This window comes from Crocodylus siamensis, unplaced genomic scaffold, assembly GCF_052110815.1.
Source record: "Crocodylus siamensis isolate JL-2025a unplaced genomic scaffold, ASM5211081v1 HiC_scaffold_30, whole genome shotgun sequence".
Classification (NCBI taxonomy): domain Eukaryota; kingdom Metazoa; phylum Chordata; order Crocodylia; family Crocodylidae; genus Crocodylus; species Crocodylus siamensis.
In genome coordinates, this window is record NW_028324440.1 from 26121 (window position 1) to 32318 (window position 6198).

A 6198-nucleotide genomic window follows, 5' to 3' on the forward strand; every position below is an offset into this window, starting at 1 on the left:
CTGCTCCACAGCCCAGATCCCATCGTCAGCATCAGGGCCAATCCCTCCCTTCCTCTTCACAGAGTCTCTAGAGACCCCTAACGCCCACAAATCTCCCACGTCCCCCACCTCCACCTCCCAGCAATGCCTCCCTGAAGTGAATCCCTCAGAGCCCAGCACACAGGGAAGTGTAGTAAATCTCTTAGGGTTGTCAGGCCGATTCTGCCCTCCGGGTCCTCTTCCTACGCTTTTCCCATCCTCAGACAAGATGATGTAGGGATGAGCCGTGTCTGGATCCAGAATCACTTTCTCTGCACAGGAGAAGTGACAATCAGGGCATCAGGGCAGAGCTCAGTCCTGGGGGAGAGTTTGGTCACGTCAGTGACAGAACCACCCCAGTTTGAGGATGAATTAGAGAGTTTCCTGCCCTCCAGATTTACACAGCCCTGAATGGAAGGAGTTTCGGGGCCTTAGCACAGGGCAGGGCAGGCTGCAGAGATGGGTTAGTGACAGACAGAAACACTTGGCTGGGTCCAGGCTGGGACTCAGTGTTGTTTCCCTCCTGCACCTCTCTGTCACAGGAGGTGGGGACTAGAGGCGCCGGTGGCAGAGGGAGTCCCAGCAGTATATTGTGGGGCAATCATGCACACAGCTCACTGTCCCTTACAGTTTCTAGTCCTCATTGTAAAATCTCACCCTGCTCCACTTGCCCCAGTCCAGGACTCGGTCTCCCTCAGAGACATCCCCAGTTCAGCAGGCCATGGCAGAGACAACATAGACCACCAGGATACAAGATAGGTTTGCTTTTAGATTTTGTACTGCTCAAGAATGGGTCCTTTTTCTAAGTCCTGTGTGCTAACAGAAAGAAAGAGTCTCCCCATATGGTAAAGAGGAATGAGAACAATATACATCCAAATGGCAGGGGAGGAGTGTGTGTGTGCAGGTGGTGAAGAGGAACAAGAGTATTGGTGTGGTGTGTGTGCGTGCACTAGAAAAAGGGTTAAGGATTGACCAAATGAAGTCAACTGTAGTGAAAACAGGGGGAAAATATTGATGCCATAAGGAAACGACATAGGAGAAAAATCACGGTCACTGTGGCTGAATGGAGGAGCAGAGACTTTTTCCAAATCTGCTCTGACCACAACAGCAAACCCAGCTCTTCCATGTTCTGTTATTAGCCCATGTAGCTCCTTTTGCCTGTGACTGCAGCAGGGATGATACAGAAGAGTCACATTCCTTTACTTCAGAAGAGACCACAGTAGTAACTGCTGAGTCTACTATTAGAAAATAGGGAAATAATGGGAAACCCCATACCAGGAGGTAGTGCTGATGACCATGGGTAGAGGAAGACTTTGTGTATTGAATGGGACAGTGAGAGAGTCCTGAATGATTACAGGAGGGCAGAGGAGTTGGTGCCAGAAAGAGGAAGATTAGAGAAAATTGGCCCTGTATATGAGTATGAACACAGGAATTCACATGACTGCTGTCCACCGACCCAGCCTCACTACTCCAGTGCCTTCCAGTTCCTCCATCTGCCCACTCTGCTTTCTCCAGGCCAGGCATGTTCAGCTGGTGAGCTGTAATTTGTTCAGTTGATGTTTTTTCTAACTTTTAAAGCTTTGATTTTTATGCAGCCATGCAGAAAATTTAACTTAGTATTGAATGTTGTCAAAAATATTATCTAAGAGTTTTTTTCTCCCAGTTTGAAGAATAAAAGCTTCATCTGAGTCAGTTCCTGTTGTACCCAGTAAGATAATAGTATGACACACGTTAATGAACATTGGAGGGAAAAATGAAGAAACTGGCATCTACAGGTGCCAATTCAAGCATCTGAAAATTATAATTCAGCAATTTAGTCCTTCACTAGGTTTTTTCCCCACCACTTTGCTACTTCCTCCTCCCAGGTTCTCCACTTTTACCACCACTTGGAGAATTCTATGGACCCCAGTGGGATGGGGACAGTGAGAGCCCCCAAATAGTCATTCTGGGCACAAAATGTTTTGAGTCCTTCCATCTTGGTAAAAATATCCTCACGTCCTGAGTAACTGTTAGTTAGTCCTAGAGTATCACTGTAAAAAAAAGACATTGATCCATGAAGATTTTTCAGTACCTGGACGGCTCATGATTCTTGTCCACTCTGAAAGCAAATGGAAATAGGAATAAAAACTCCTCCTAGCAAAGGTTGCAGCAAAAGGACTTTTGCATGAAGACTGAAGTAACGCTGGATAGCTATGTGCAAACTCTTAAAGGCCAAACCAAGCCATTGTCCCTTTCTGCCATTGCTTCTACCCAGACACCATATATCAAAGTGATGTTAAACGACAAGGTCCTGTTCATCTTCTAATCAAGTTTCAGTGACCAAGCAGCATTCTACCTCATCCTCCTGTTACCAGGTTTGCCCATCACTTGGGGTATGCTCATTTATTAGGGGTACATTTCTAGGGTCTTTGTAATTCTATCAATGTGCTGCTTGTGTGACTTGTGTTTTTATATGGAGCTGTATATCTCCCTTCTGCAAGTCCTCACCCTCAATGGAGCTATCTTGCAGGACTTATTTTCAATGGGCCTGCGTTTCTCCAGCTACCAAATTAATCAAATACATACACACAGCCACAGATTAATGTGACACACCTGACCTGGCTGGCTTGATCAGCATGTACAGGCTGAAACCCTCATATACCAGGAATCAGTTTATTAAGGTAACAATAAAATGCAGTCAGACACAAGCACACAGGTTAACAGGATACCTCTGAATCAGACTGGGTGTGCAGCTGACACCTTCATGGGCCAGCAGTCAGTTCATTAGGGCATGTCTGAGCCAAACTGGGTCAATCAGCCTATACAAGCTGATCCCCTTAAGTGTCTCAAACTCAGCACGTCCCAATCTTTTGCCCTAACTGTAGTAGTAGTAGTGATGGACGGTAGGGGCTGGACGTGTTCAAGTCAGCGGGTCCAGATGCTCTCCACCCCAGAGTGTTGAGGGAGCTAGCAGGGGTTATTGCAGGGCCCTTGGCATGGCTTTACGAGTGCTCGTGGTGCTCGGGCCAGGTGCCGGATGACTGGAAGATAGCTAACGTGGTCCCCATCTTCAAAAAAGGGAAGAGAGAGGACCTGGGCAACTATAGGCCCGTCAGTCTTACCTCGATCCTTGGGAAAATCTTTGAGAAGATCCTCAAGGAGCACATCTGTGATGGGCCGGCTTCAGGGATGATGCTGAAGGGCAACCAGCATGGTTTCATTAGGGGCAGGTCATGTCAGACCAACCTGATTGCCTTTTATGATCAGGTCACAAAGGCAATGGATGCAGGTGTTGCCGTGGACGTAGTCTTTCTAGACTTCAGCAAAGCCTTTGACACCGTCTCCCACCCCAACCTCATTAAAATACTAGGCGACTGTGGCATTGATGCCTACACAGTCAGGTGGATTGCAGATTGGCTCAAGGGTCGTACTCAGAGGGTGGTGGTGGACGGGTCATATTTGACCTGGGGGGAAGTGGGCAGCGGGGTCCCCCAGGGCTCGGTCCTGGGGCCTGCGCTGTTCAATTTCTTCATCAACGATTTGGACGACGGGGTGAAATGCAGCCTGTTTAAATTTGCTGATGATACCCAAATTTGGGGTGAGGTGAGCACGCTAGTAGGGAGGGAAAGGCTGCAGCAAGACCTGGATAGGTTACAGGGGTGGACTAGCAAAACAGGATGCGTTTCAACACTGACAAGTGCAGGATGCTGCACTTGGGCAGTAGTAACCAGCAGCACACTTACAAGATGGGGAAACTCCCGTCTTGAGAGCACGGAGGCAGAAAGGGATCTTGGAATCATTATCGACTCCAAGATGAGCATGGGCCGACAATGCGAGGTCACGGTTGGCAGGGCTAACTGGACCTTGTCGTGCATCCACAGGTGCATCTCAAGCAGGTCAAGGAGGTGATCTTCCCCCTCTATACCACACTGGTCAGGCCACAGCTGGAGTACTGCGTCCAGTTCTGCGCGCCCCACTTCAGGAGGGATGTGGACAACATTGAAAGGGTCCAGAGGAGGCCACCCGCATGATCTGAGGACAACAGGGCAGACCCTACAATGAGAGACTGCGGGACCTGAACCTGTTCAGCCTTCACAAGAGAAGGCTGAGGGGGGACTTCTTGACCATTGTCACAGGGCGGGGCCTAGGAGCGGCTGTGATCTCTCCGGGCGCCCCCTACCGTGCCAAGTTGGCAATCACACACCCTCGTTCTCGCCCACCGCGTCTTTGATGGTTCAAGTATTCTAAAGGAGGCTGCCTTTATCTGTCCCCTTGGACACGGTGCTCTTACTTTTCCTGGCCCCTGTTCCATGCGGATAGATTTTGGTGCACCCAGCCCTATGGGCTATGCGTGGCTCCTACCACCCCTTATACCATGCCCCAAGCCTCTCAGACGTACCGGACATTAGTGTGTCTATTCTTGTTGCCCGTGCCTTCGCGGAGGCCCTCCGGGCTTGTCTTCCCTTAGCAGCCCTCTCCAGGGCTTCTACCCGTACGCTTGACCTCTCTGGGGCTCTTATTTGTGTATGCCCTCCCTGGGGCTTCTTATTCGTGTATGCCCACCCTGGGGCTAAACGCAATGCTCCTGTGTGCCCTCCCTGGGGCTCAACGCCATACTCTCGCCCTCCCTGGGGTCTTCCCTCACGATCCCCGCAATTGAGGCTCAGGTGGCCTTAGCCGTGCCTGGCCTCCAGACCCCCTCTCGGGTCCTACGCCCCACTGGGGCTTCTTGTCTGCCCCCACACTGGGCTCCTCCTGATATTGCCCACACTGGGGCCAGGGTCGGGACACCCCAAAACGCAGCGCCCTCTCCAGCGCCAGGAACCCCCACACTACTGGGGTGCTCCTATGAGGCCTCCTCCAACCCCTACAGCCTCACCCGGTCCTCTGGTGTAATAACAAAGCAAAACCATAAGCCAACCGGCTGCAACACAAAATGAGCCTCCTGGCTAATCATCGTTTCCATCCCTGCCGGGGGTTCCTCTACCTGGTGTCTTTGCCCATAAGCTGCTCAGGCCATCAGGCTTCTCAACTCTTCCTGCTCCCACGGAGCTCCACCTTCCTCCACTGCCAGAGGGGAACTGCCTCCTTGGCCTCAGCCTAAGCTGTTTATATAGGCCAGGCCCTGCCCCTTTCCGGTCAGCTGACCCTTCTGGTTGCCCCAGCAACCAACACCTGTCCTTCTTTAGGAGCAGGCACTTCAGTGCCCTGCGACACACCTTCCCCCTTAAATTTGAGTCCCGCTAGGAGCGGGGCGTGGAAGTGCCCTGCGACACACCTGCCCCCCTTAAGTTCGAGACTCACCGGGCCGCTCTTCACTGTTGCGAGGTGTGGCATCTGTTAAGGGCTCTTCGTTTGCATGTTCTTTGGGTGTCCAGCAGCTCAAATACTGGAGGCGGAGGTTTTCAGGCGCCTCCTACTCACCTTTTCCCCAAGGCGCACCACGTGGGATTTATTGGGATTTACCCGCCACAGGTAGTCCCCCGACATTAGCCAACCTTGGTACATTATGCCCTTCGCCGGCCAAGTTTTTGCCTACTCTCTGAAATTTCTTCTCCTTTTTCCCACCTATGTTCCCTTTCCACACCGTGGGGTCTTCCCCTCCCGGTGAGTTGAAGGGTTCTCTGTCTTTCCCTGTCCCCCTGAAGGTCTTGGAGCCTTCCCCAGCTCTCCCACTGACAACTCAGAGCTCTCTGGGCATCTTCTACTTTCCAAAACTCCACTTCTCCTTGGCCAGTGGATCTCCCTCCAGGCCCTTTATAGATTTTTACGTAGGCCACTTTTCCTAGTTTGTCTTCCAGGATCTTTCTCAGAGTCCTCCACCTGATCTGTCTGGGTAAGCCACTCATATAGAGCTGTGGTCTCTTCTCAGGCCCTGCTCTTCCTTTAGTTGATTGTTCCTTCCTTCCCCTCTCCCGTGCCTCGGCTCCATCTCTCTTCCTGGCTGAATTGTTCCCCCATTCACGGGGTCTATCTTTGACTCCTGCCGTCTTGGACTCGGGACTGTCGGTGTACTTCCCTTACATGTCGGGCCGGCGGTCTCACTCTTAGAGGGAATGCGTTTGTCCCTCCCCATTGTTCCTACCTCTGGTAATTCGGCCACCTCTGGCTGCTCTGGCCCAAGTGTGGCTCTTTCCCCCTTACCCTGTAGTAAGGATAGCTCCTTCAGTTGCCTTAGTTGGTTCATTTCTTGCATGTGGC